The sequence below is a fragment of the Microtus oregoni genome, unplaced genomic scaffold, assembly GCF_018167655.1.
Source record: "Microtus oregoni isolate MIOR12 unplaced genomic scaffold, Mior012 000003F_ref0000135, whole genome shotgun sequence".
Classification (NCBI taxonomy): Eukaryota; Metazoa; Chordata; class Mammalia; order Rodentia; family Cricetidae; genus Microtus; species Microtus oregoni.
In genome coordinates this window covers 31,270,953-31,283,516 of record NW_024543062.1, presented here as the reverse complement: position 1 = coordinate 31,283,516, position 12,564 = coordinate 31,270,953, and the positions used below count along the sequence as shown (strand labels likewise).

The following is a 12,564-nucleotide window of genomic DNA, read 5'->3' as shown; positions in this document are numbered from 1 at the left end:
TAAACCGAGAGAGAGAGAGAGAGAGAGAGAGAGAGAGAGAGGAGATTGAAGAGTGAGAAAAGAAGGGACCAGCCAGACACGAATAAGAAGGAAAGAACAGCTATACAGCGGCAAAAGGTAGATGGGATAATTTTTGTTTTATTTTGTTTTTTGAGACAGGGTTTCTTTGTGTAGTCCTGGCCATCTTGAAACTAGCTGTGTAGACCAGGCTGGCCTCGAACTCACAGAGATCTGCCTCCCTCTACCTCCGAGTACTGCAATTAAAGGTGTGAGCCACCACTGCCCGACCTAGATGGGATAACTTAAACTAAGAAAAGCTGGCTAGAAACAAGGCAAGCTAAGGCCAGGCGTTCATAAGTAGGAAAAAGTCTCCATGTGTGATTATTTGGGAGCTGGGTGGCCGACCAAGAGTAAAAACAAACAAAACGAGCAACTACACCTGACCACGAGCGCCAGCTGTGGGGTTCAGTCCTGCGGGGAAGGGACTCTAAGGTTAGCGGACACTAGACAAAACACCAGTTCACTGAGCCTGTCTTCTAGATTAGGAAGCTGTGGCCCAGAAGTGGCATCACCGCTTCCTGGCTCCGGGATGGGGAAGCAGGGCAAAGCACAGGCACGTGAACTGGATTTTTTTTGAAACAGGGTCTCATGCATCTCAAACTGGCCCTGGCGTTGCTGAGTATCCAAGAACGGCCTTCAACTTCTGATCCTCCTGTCTCTCCACCTCCTGGGTGCTGGAGTTACAGGCTTGCACTCCCATGTCCAATGTATGCAGCATTAGGGATTAGAGCCAGGGCTTTCCGTGGCTTTCACTGAGCCACTTTCCCCAGCCAGGCCTGGCCTTTAACAAGTTATTTTACAAGGGTAGGGGGACTCAGGTGAAAGGGCTGGGGAAGAAGCATGTAGGTGGGGCTATGTGACTAGGTGACCCTGGGATAGTACCTGGGTCATCCTGGGTTGTGAGTGAACGGTGCCAATCGGGGCACTGTCGCAAGAATTGGGTGACACACAGTGAGTTAAGTACAGTCAGTGTATGCTAGAGGCGGCCAGGCTGGCATGTGAGCCCTCAGGGTCACCCTCCTGCCACTGCTATAATGAGGACACAGATGGACTGGCGGGGAACGGAGGCAGGAGAGCATAAATGCAGAGGAAGGATGAGTGGATGGGTCCCGCCGGCTGGTGGGCTCCAGCAGCCTCTGCAGAGCAGCTGCCACTAGGAGCAACAAACAGGAGCTCCGTCCCTTGGCAGCGTGAGACCCGCTGCCTGCCAGGCTGTGGCTGCCCGCAGCTTCCCAAGCCCCTGGCAGGCAGCAGCGGGGCACATCACGCCATGAAGGGCCCTCCCTGCCTGTATTTACCTAGTCTGTCTCAGCCCAGCCCACTTCCTGGTTGCTGCACAGTGGCTGTCTGTCCAAAGCAGACAGAGCTCCAGTGTCCTGCGGGGTCCCTCCACCTGGAGGGTGTCCCCCTCGACGCTCACACCATCCAAGCGGGGCAAGGCTGGGTGACTCACTGGCCCCAAGGAGGGCAAGACGGCTGTGGCTACAGCAGCCGCTCGGGCTTTCAAAAGCCTTGGAGGGCTGGCTTGTGCCACAGACATTGCCCTAGGAACTTTTTGGGATGGGGGCATCTCTAGGAGACCCAGCTCTGGAGGGCTGGCCTGACTAGAAGCCATGTGGATTGGTGGAAAGATATGGTTCGGACACTAAGGCCACATTCTGTGGGACTCCATTTACTTGTAGGGTGATGGCACACTCCGGAGCTAGTGGTGACGTTCATTCAGCTGGCAACACTAGAAACCCACTGAGCTGAACATTTTTAAAGGCCCAGTGGATGCTATGTGATTAGACCTATCACACCTAAGGGACCCATCCAAGCTCAGGGACTCTGATAGTCCCTGCCCTCCTCCAGCCTCAGGTTCCTCTCTGCACCGTGGAGGACCGGACACGTATAAAACCTCTGCACCACAGAGCCTGGCGCACAGAGATAAGAAGGCTCTGTGTTCACCATGGTCCACCAACGCCAGGTTCCAGCTCAGAAAAAGCGGGGATTTCAAAACCTGGGCTTCCTTCTCCCCAGCCAGCTCCTGTCCTGGGGGTAGTCCCAGCCACAAACAGCCCTGGAGAGGGTTTTATAGCCTCAGAATGTTGCCTTGTCTATCCTGCACCTCGCCTGTCGCTTGCAAGGGCACTCCTCCTATCTGAGCCCTGGTTTTCTTACCTGTAAAATGGGGGGGGGGGGGGGGGGGGATGAAATGCACTGCCCCCTAGCGGCAAATGAGCCTATCATCGTTCCATAATTATATGGTGCATTACCTGCCTGCTTTCAATTATACAGCGGGATGTGGTAGCATTCACTCGTAATCCCAGCATCTGGGGTAAGGCAGGAGGATCCTCATCTAAGGCCAACCTGAGCCGGGTGAAGAAGATCCTATCTCAAAGAACCAAGAGCTGTGGATGTACCTGTGGTCCAGGGCACTTGACTGGCATGTGCTAGGCCCCGGGTTTTACCCCCAGTACTGCAAAGGTAACAGCTCCCATCATAAGGGTTGCTATGAGGATTAAGTGCTATCATTTCAGTTCTGACACAAAGTAGTGATCAGTAATGGTTATCTGTGTCCTTGTGCCTAACCTCCCTTCAACTCACAGCAGGGAGGGAGCCCACAGACATAGTGGCTAGGTGGGCATTGGACTCCAGACTTCTTGGCTCCAATGCCAGGGCTCCTTTGGGTTAGAGATCTCACCTTCTCACCTGAGAAAGGGTTTTCTCAGGGCCTACTGCACACTCTCATGACCTCTGGAAGAAAGTCAGGAGAGAGAGCACCCAGCTCTCAGCTGGGAGACTGAGCTCCCCCAATTCCTTACAAAGTCCTGAATAGACAGAAAAGCAGCCCTGTGGCAATGGGGCTCAGTAGGAAGGGACCCCGAGGCACAAATCCAATCAAGTCCCTGCCTGGGCTGTCTCCAGAGATTCTACTTGTAATCACGGTGGAGGCCCACTGGAAACCCCACCCACAGTGGGGGCATTAAATGTCTTACCCCAATGCTTTACACAAATTCTGACCTACATCCTAACTCCTCAAGCTAGGTACCACTATCCTATTCCCATGTCACACAGAGTCTTGGAGACATATACAGCCGAGCTCACAGTGTGTGAGGTCAGGAGGCTCTTCTTCCAAGGGCCAGCCTGTCCCCCCAGTGATGCCCTGGCAGCTGGCATCATGGGTAGTGAAGAACTGACAGCCTTGGAGTCTGCAGCTTGGCTCTGGATTGAAGTAACTGTGTGACCCCAGCTAGACGTCACCACCTCTGCACCTGCTGTGGTATCCCTGGGGTGCCACAGTGATGGAGTCAGAGACATTCGTCATCCTCCTTCGGGACAACTGATCTCCACAGCAGAGCCTCTACCCAAGTGACGACTTACACAACTTCTGCTTTCTCACCCACAAATAGGTATTTTATTGAGCACCTTCTGTACACAGGGCTGTCTGACTATGAGATCCAGCATCCCCATAGTATGATACTTATCCTGAGTCACTTTGTAGAGAAGGGAACTGAGGTTCAGTTAGACAGGACACTCCCCCACGTCCCCTGGCTCTCAGGGTCAGAGTTTATATTTAAATGGGGTTCCGATGGCCCTCACGGTGCTGACATGTCTGTCCTTCCCTTCCTCCGGTTCCCAGTTCATAAGCATTCTCGAATCCTACTCTGTGTCAAGGTGACACAGGAAGGAGCCAGGCCAACGGGCTCCCCACCTAGAAGAGTTAGTTCCACGATCATTACTGCTACTCACCTACCAGTCTCCCCAGGGCCATGGGTCCATCACACACACACACACACAGACACACACACACACACACACACACACACACACACACAGACCTGCCCATAGGCAGTCATCTCCTTGGTCAACCGGGTGGGCCCCAGGCCACTCCACCCTCAGGAAAAACAGTCACCCAGGGGACTGAGGAGCCCTTTGTACAGGGCAGGCAGGACAGTGGGTGGGGGAGGCAGCCTTACTACCGAAGGAAAACACCAATTCCCACTGCCTGGCTGCCCACTCCCCACTCCACCTCCTGGGGCCACTCCAACCCCCTGACCTCATCTGGAGCAGATCTGAGGAGATTTCCTGTGTGCCCGACCTGGTGGTGTGGGACCCTCCCTTACTATTGCGGGAACATAAGCAGAGAGGTGGGGTGACGTCCCTGGGCTCACACAGCTAGGAGTGGCCAGGGCCTGGGACAGAAAGGGGAAGCAACTGTCAGGAATGGGCTTGAGGGTGGGACGGAAATAAGAGTCACAGAGAAAGGCAGGGCCTGGCCTTCCTGCGTGGCCAACTCACAAGAGCAAGTGGCCTAACGTCCAGCTCGCGGGACCCAAGGGCATCCAAGGCAGGGAAGCTGGGCTAGGACAGGGGTGGCAGCCAGAGTCACACAAGTCTCGCTCCTGCTGGCGAATTCTACAGCAATTCCTGGGTGGCAGCTCTGGGAACAGAGAGGTGACGCCACTTCCTGGAGTAACACAGCAGAGCTTGGGAATTGGTCAGACTCAAGAGGGGACAGCAAAGCCGGGCGGTGGTGGCGCACGCCTTTAATCCCAGCACTCGGGAGGCAGAGGCAGGCGGATCTCTGTGAGTTCGAGGCCAGACTGGTCTACAAGAGCTAGTTCCAGGACAGGCACCAAAGCTACAGAGAAACCCTGTCTCGAAAAACCAAAAAAAAAAAAAAGAGGGGACAGCAAGCTGAGCCAGTCACTGGCTGTTCCAGGACCCAAGGGGACAGTTACCAGATGCTGGCTTCCAGCACTGCCAGGAGCCAGCTGTCTCTGCAGAGACGGCTTTCTCCCTTCCTGAGACTCAGTGTCCTTGGATGTAAGGTGTGTCTCCAGGGGGAATGAGACTGTAAGAAGTGGCCAGGTTGAAAGATGGTGACTGAGCTGGAGTACGTCCACAGAGACTCAACAAGGCACATGCTCTGATGTCCTACATGGGAGTGCTTGTTCCGATGTGCAGATGGGGAAACCGAGGCTGGAGGAGCTGGAGCTCAAACCTGGCTTCTAAATATTAAGCCAGGAGAGCAAGAAAGTTGAGGGTTCCTGGCCCTCAGCCACTGCCCAGCACTGCTGCGTGGCTGGATGGCTCAATCAGTCATTCAACACAAGTCTAGTTTGGCGTGCTGCCTGACATCGAGGGCTCCCAGGATGCCAGGAAACATGCCCTAGACAGGCTGGAAGACACTGGGTGAGGAAGGCGACCAGGGTTTCAGGGCCCGCCTGTGGGTCTTCGGCTGGCCTGGCAGAGTGAACCTGAGAGCGAGCCCCTTTCACAGGTAAGAAAACAGAGGCTTGGTAACACCTGGCAACTTTCTCAAACCCCCAGCAGAAAGCAGCAGGGTTAGGGGTTGAGAAGCAATCCAGCCTCCTCTATGGTTGTAGGACCTCTTTCTCGAGTCTCAGGTCATCCCCGGAGAAGGTCCCAACAAATGGGGATTGGCCATCGCAGGGATTAGGGACAATTGAGACTTAGGTCCCTTGTGAGCTGAGTGACTCTAAGGGAAATGACTTCACCCTGCAGACCAAGGCAGACTAACCCTGTACCCAGAGTTCACAGCAGCAGCTACAGGGACCAGGACCACGAGTATCTGCAGGGAGCAGAATTAATCTTTAACAGGTGCTCTGAACCAGAGATGTGGAACATTCTAGAGAACCCGTGGTGTGAAACAAATGTTCTCTCGGACTCTAGATCTTGTCAGAGACAGGAACCATCTCCCAGGTCCTGCTGGAGACAGACTAGATTGTCTTCCCAAAGTCAAACAAGGAGAGACCGAGGCAGAGAGCAGGGCCAGGGCCCATGAGAGGTAAGGATGTCCAGTCTCGTGGGCCCTACTCTGGAATGCAAAACACTAAGGTTCTCTTGACAGCATCTGCTCAGGGCCAGGGTTCAGCTCAGTGAGGTCCTGGGTTTCTGAAGACTACCAGATTTCCCCAGCCTGCGTACCCACAGACTTTCCAAGCCAGCCCTGCAAATCATTTCCACTCTGTAGCTAAAGGGATTTTTCTATACCAAATGAACACAGCAGCACCCCTCACCCCAACTTTCAGGGTTTCTAGGTCGGCTTGGCCTGGCTCACACACCCTGGCCAAACGGAAGTCTCTCATCCACACACCCGACACCCACAGTGGGTAGCACATGAGACGTGTCTTAGCTAGCACCAGTCCCTCCAAACGCCCTCCCCTCTGATTCTGCATTTATTCTTTAAGGTGTGGCCCAGTCACCACCTTGATCAAAGGCATCCGCATGCCGTCTGGGTCTGTCCTCCTTGCTCCAGCCTTTCCTTCTGCATTTAACAACACCCACCACCAGTGTGCATCCTCTGGGCCCTCCCAGGTGCACCAGGGTGCCCCCCTGGAAGCCACCACTACATGAGGAAGGAGGGTGCGGCAGGCGAGCCCTGTTCACACCCCTCCGGCTACAGCTAGTCCAAGCTGAGGTACCCGAGTGCCAGCATCCATGAGTACTGAGCTTCCAGAGTGCCCTGGGGACAGGGCGTTGGTGGGACCCAGGAGAGAGGACAATCCCTTCTTTCCTGGCCATTTTCTGTATTTCCACAGAAACCTAGATACCATTTCAGGGCTCACAGGACCCCTGTGTCTGGTGAACCCATGTAAAGAGACCATCCCTTGTGGCTTCAAAGTGAGCCAGAGCAAAGCAAGCGGGGTGTTTGCCAGTTGTGGAGAGCACTCTCTCCCAGAGACGTCCAAAAATTTTTTTAAAAAGGCAAGAAGGAGGGGTCTGCCGTCTTCAGGTTCCCACATTCTCCACAGCAGAGCAGGAGGCAGGAAAACGGCTTCATCCTGAGCCTCTGCTAAGGCAATAGAAAGGGAATGGCCAACATCTAACCCCTGTCCCCACAATAGCCCTGGAGTGCATTCCCAGTGACTGTATTAACGAGGAAGAACCAAGGCTCAGGCAGCTAGGGGACTAGGCCAAGGTCACACCACAGAAGAGGGCAGAGCATGCCCAGAGCTCACCTAGGATGGGCTCCTAAACTGGCGATGACAGGGCCTGGGCCTGGCAGGCATCTCACCTTGGGCAGCTGTACCCACATGGCGAGCTATCCCCACATGGCGAGCTATCCCCACATGGCCAACAGCCAAGGCAGCTGGACTCAGCTCTGCCAGGGTTTCTTACCTCCCCAAACAAAGCTCGCACGTGACATGTGTTTAGAAGTTCAAGGTTCATGCCACCCCCTACCCCAGCCGCCAGCAGAAGAGTCAGACTTCCCCCTACCCCCACTTCACAGCCCCAGCTCCGTTGTGCAGAGCCTGCTGGGGACATGTTTGGATCCACTTGGCTCCATCCTTACCCCAAGCCTGGGGTTTTTCTTCTGTACAAGAGGATGGCTGGACTGGGCCCCTCTGGACGGGAAGACAGCCTCAAGGGGATCTGAAGTTGAATTTTCAGCCAAGTTGGGAGTGTGGAGGTCTCTCTCTGTCCTTGAAGACGACCATGAGTTTCCAGGGTGAAGCTAAGGTAAAAGATTTGCAGCCTCTCCGGCTGAGCCATCTTTCTGAAACTCCTAGAAGCGGGCCAAGAAGCTGCCAGCTCACAGCTCCCTCCGCCCGCGCCCATCCCTGCCACGAGCCCTAGGTGGGGCTGGTCCTGGGCAGGTGACGGCCCTGCCTGGCCTTCTGTTTGGGGACTTGGGTCTAGGTGACCTAGATCTGCACCCCTCAGGCCCATGTCGGCGCCCAATAATCCACAGGTGACACTCACAGTGGCGGCGCCTCCCGCTTCCCGCGCGCAGCGGGGACAGCGAGTCTTAGACCCCGTCGGCTCGGTGGCGTCGGGACCTCGCGGACCCCTTCCCCGGAGCCGTCCCACTCACCTCGGGACGAGGGCGCAGCGCGGCCGCTTCCTGATCCCGCCGCGTTCTCCTCCGGCAGCGCTTCGGCCGCGCCGCCCCGCGGGGTCCCGCCCACCCGCGCCCGCCCACCCCAGGGTCCTCCCCGGTCTGTGCGCAGGCACCTGGCTCGGTGCCTCTCTCTTCCATTCATCACTGGTCCCAGCGCCCAGGCCATCGCCTGCCTGGCAGCTCATGTCCATCACGGCTGGTAGAAAAGCCCTGGAGGCACCCGCACTGTCGAGGACTCCCTGCCACCCTCACACACTCTACCACCAAGCCACGATCCTTCCTGTCTGTGCCTCAGTGTCCCCTCTCTGAAAGCTCTGGTGGCACCAGGTCGTCACAGAGCCCCAAACAGCAGTCACTCTCATCATGGTTACTTTTCTTCAGCTGAGGGGGCTGCCCTGGCGAGCGTAGGAAGGTCCTTGCTCAGCCTGGGCACAGCACAGCACTCGGGGGCAAACAACTGGCAAGAGGGGGGGCGGGGTGAGAGAAGGATGGGAGGAGCCTAAAGAGAAGCAACATGACAAAAAACTTCAGAAATAAATCTTAATAATTAACTCACCAATTACCTGGGCCTGAGGTGAGCAGCGCTGGGCCCACTTACAGGAGGGAACCAGGCCCAGAGGGAAGGTGGGCCTCCACAGGCTGCTGCCTCAGGGTGGGGAAAGAATATCGCTCTCTGGGTGGCCTTGGTCTCCAGCGGAGTGAACTGGCAGCTGTCTGGCAGTGGGGAGGGGTGTGCACGCTACCCCTTACCTCCCTGACAGGAAGTCTGCTGCTGAGGCCTGTCACACCTGAAGTTGGGGCTGAACCAGAGGAAGGACCCAAGCACAGTAGCTGTGCTCACCAAACCCATCTCACAGACTCACAGACTGAGGCTTCCATTCAAGAGATACCTGGCTTGGGCTAAGAGGCTGGTGATTGACAGTTATGTGGACACCTGGTTAAAAATTCTTGCTCTGCGAGGGATTAGACAAGAGCCCCCACATGGAGCTCCAGGTTCTTTGAAAATGGCTGTCTCCAGTCCACAGGACAGACATACAGCATTTAGTGGATGCTTTTAAAAGCTCGGGTTGAGAGGCCTGGGAGATGGCTCAGTTGGTAAAGTGTTTGCCTAAGAGTGAGGCCTGCATTCAGTCCCCTAGGGTGCACATTTTTAAAAAGCCCTGGTTCCACACACTCATGGTCTCAGCACTGGGAGGAAGAGTCAGGCTGATCCCTGCGGCTTGCTAGCCTAGCCTACCTGTGAGCTTCAGGCCAGTGAGAAATCCTGGAAACTGTGGATGACCCTGAGGAACACCTGAGGCACACCTCACACAAAGAGCTGGTTGATCAAGGACTGCAATGCTAGCACTGGGAAGGCTGAAGCGGGAGGATTAAGAGTCTGCAGAGGCTAACCTGGGCTGCAGAGGCTAACCTGGGCTGCCTAGCAAGAGCCTGATTGATGGAGCCTGGGATAGTAGAGCCTGGGTCTTGTTTACTGGGTGGGGTTTTAGCTTCAGAAGCAGAGAATACAGAAAGTGGGCAGGGTGATGGCGGACGGGGTGATGGCTGCCCATTCCGAGTACTACTGTTCTGTGCTCTTAAATCAAGACAGGCTGGGGCAGAGGGCTTGCCTAGTGTGTGTGAGTCTTTGTGTCTCTTCCTCAGCAAGACACAAACACACGCATGCACACTCTACCTCCCCCTCCCTCACCGCCCTCACTTACTTACACACACACACATACACACACATATACACGCACGGTGATCTTGGTAAACACCTGGTGTACTTCAGCAGGGAAAGTGAAAACTCAGGAAGCGGGGTTAGTTGAAAGCCTAAAGATCTGCCCAGAGAGAGGGACAAGCAGAGAGGGCGGAGTGGAGGGTACCCATCAAATACAAGTTGGGGCCACTGAATACTGTGGGTCCCCTGGTGGACTCGTGACCTTCCTACCGCTACCCAGAAAGCGAAGAGGCTCTTGACCTTTGGCTGGGAGGGAAGAAACATAAGAGATCTTGAGTGACAGGGAGCCCCATAGAGCCACAGTGGGGTGGGGGCGAGTGTAAGTCCAGAATCCCACACAGCTCCAGGATGGCTTACCTGGTGGGCATGACCACTCCCCCTACAGGGCCTCCAGGAGAGCACAAAGCCTGTGTCCTGTGCTTATGGGGTGCCTCTTATCTGCCAGGCCCAGGGCCATGTGCTACAGAGATCCAGGAGCTGTGGGACTAGGACCAGGTTATAGAACAGGACAACGACACCTGAGACATTGTCACAGGAAAGCCCTGCCTCATCAGCTGCCTGAGACATCCAGGAGAAAGATTCTCTCATCACTGAGTGGAAAAGCACCTGAGAGGCCACTTATGAGAGACACCATAGCTGGGATAATTTGAGCCCAAGCAGCTAACCCTTCGGCAGAGCAGAGCCGGCAGGACCACAGTCTACACAGAAGCCTGAGTGTAAGGCTTTGCGCACACGGCTCCTGCGGAAAACAGGCAGCTAGTTCCTCAAATGTCAGGAACACAGTGACACATGACAGCAATTCCTCTCCCAAGGGACACAGCTGAGGGAACCGAAAGCTTGAGTCTGACAAAAACAGGAGAGTGTTCAGAGCAGTGTTGTTCAAATAGCTTCAAAGGAACCCAAGTGCTGAACAGATAAATCAGGCGGGTGTATCTAACTGTTTTCACCAATCCCTGCTTCAATACAGATGAACCTCAAAAAAGGAAGATGTCCGTGCAGGATGTGGTGTAACAGTTTTGATAGAAACATTCCACTCTGCAGAGAAGCTCCTAGCAGGGAGGTAAACAACTCAAACAGCTTCAGGAAGTCTCCTAAACTGACCAGATTCATTAGGCCCCTCCCTATCAGAGTAAGTAGAGCCAAGCTGCAACGAAGATTCAGGTAGGCTGAACTGCAAAGTTGACCCCGAAGAAGCAGAAACCAGCAAGTGATCCAGTGTGTCCCGTGTGTGAGCTGTTACCGTGTCGGGTTGGGCTTTGGTGATGCCTCTGTCTTTGAGTCATTTCTGCTCTTTTAAGTAATCTCAATAAAACTCATTGTTCACCAAGTTGGGCTTTGGTGGTATCTATACTTTTGTCTGCTGTGGGCTCCCTCTCTGGGGTGAACTCATAAATAAACAAATGTAGAGATTTTGGGGGTTTTGTTTTTTGGCTTTTCAAGCTAGGGTTTCTTTGTAGCTTTGGAGCCTGTCCTGGAACTTGCTCTGTAGACCAGGCTGGCCTCGAACTCACAGAGATCCACCTGCCTCTGCCTCCCGGGTGCTTAAATTAAAGGCGTGCTCCACCATCGCCCAGCGAATGTAATCTTTTGAAGTGAAGAAACCAGACCTGAATTCAAGGTCATATGCTGTACAGTCAAATGTTTAGGAAATGACAAGACTCCATAGAGACAAAGAACTGGAGGAAGGGAAAGAAATGGGACCTAGGGTGACAGCTGGGGAGTTGGGAGCTTGTTTTTTTTTTTTTAAATATTTATTTATTTAGTATACAATATATGCCTTCAGGCCAGAAGAGGGCACCCGACCTCATTATAGATGGTTGTGAGCCACCATGTGGTTGCTGGGAATTGAACTCAGGACCTTTGGAATAGCAGGCAATGCTCTTAACCACTGAGCCATCTCTCCAGCCCCGGGGGGCTTGTTTTTTTAGGGTGATGAAGACGCTGTGGAGTTGACTGTGATGATGGTCCCTTGTATCTATGAATATCCTGAAGATGGCTGCATCCCCTGACTCACATGGAATGTGGTTATGTCCTAGGCTATCAGGAGAGATTAAAAGAAAATCTGGTCTCTGGTGTGGCTCTGCCATACTTCTAAGCTGTGTGTCCCTGGGCAGAGGTGGCCATGCCTCCCCGAGCCTGGCTTCCCTCTCTGTATAATGGACAGTAACCTTGTGGATCAGGATTGAATACAGCAATGTTCATGACGTGTGGTCAGCACCTGGGAAATCTGTAGCTGCTCAGTGGACAGTCGTGCTCAGGGTGGGCTATGGCCTGAGAAAGTTGCCATCTGGCAAATTTGCTTTTCTAGAAATATCTCAGAGTGTGTCCACGCAGACTAAGTTGGCTATGGTGTCGCTGTGTATAGTGCCATTGTCTGTCATGGCACTTGTGCTGTGTCCTTGGCCAACATGGCTCTCAGGATGACAGCACTGTCTCAACCTGACCAGTTTCACGTACTCTCCCGGTTTTCCGGGGCCTTACGTAGTTAACATCATGCTACCCAGTGACCTTGTGAACTGGCTTTAGCGACCCCACTTTAGACAGAAAACTATGACAGCAGACGTTGTTACCAGGGCTCTCTTCCTCTCCCCTGGGCTCCACCATGTGCCTCCACCCCCATCTCTCTTCCCTGGAACCCCTCAGTCCTGCCCGACACTGGACCCAAGGGCTAGTGACGAGGTCCCTGGGGGCCTAGAGTAGTTCCCTGAATTACAAAGCCAGAACTGAAGCAGAACAGAAAGCGAAAATTAGGCTGGATGGCTCAGCAGGTAAAAACACTGGCCGCTCTTAGAGAAGACCCAGGTTCAGTTCCCAGTACCAACATGGCAGCTCACAGCTGCCTATAACTCCGGTTCCAGTGGCCCTGGAGCCCTCTGCTGGCCTCTGCAGACACCTGCATGAATTGTGCATAGAGATTTATAAAGACAGGCAC

The 12,564-nt window shown here is 54.3% G+C and overlaps 1 protein-coding gene across 1 annotated transcript in view; it reads right to left on the bottom strand.

Moving 5' to 3' along the window:
* The window catches only part of Trpv4 (transient receptor potential cation channel subfamily V member 4), a 37,337-nt gene extending 29,402 nt beyond the window's left edge, over positions 1-7,935 (bottom strand). The window contains exon 1 of the mRNA XM_041648701.1: positions 7,886-7,935. The gene's annotated coding sequence lies outside the window, so the exon portion shown is untranslated. The remainder of the gene's footprint in view (positions 1-7,885) is intronic.
* Positions 7,936-12,564: the final 4,629 nt, after the last annotated feature.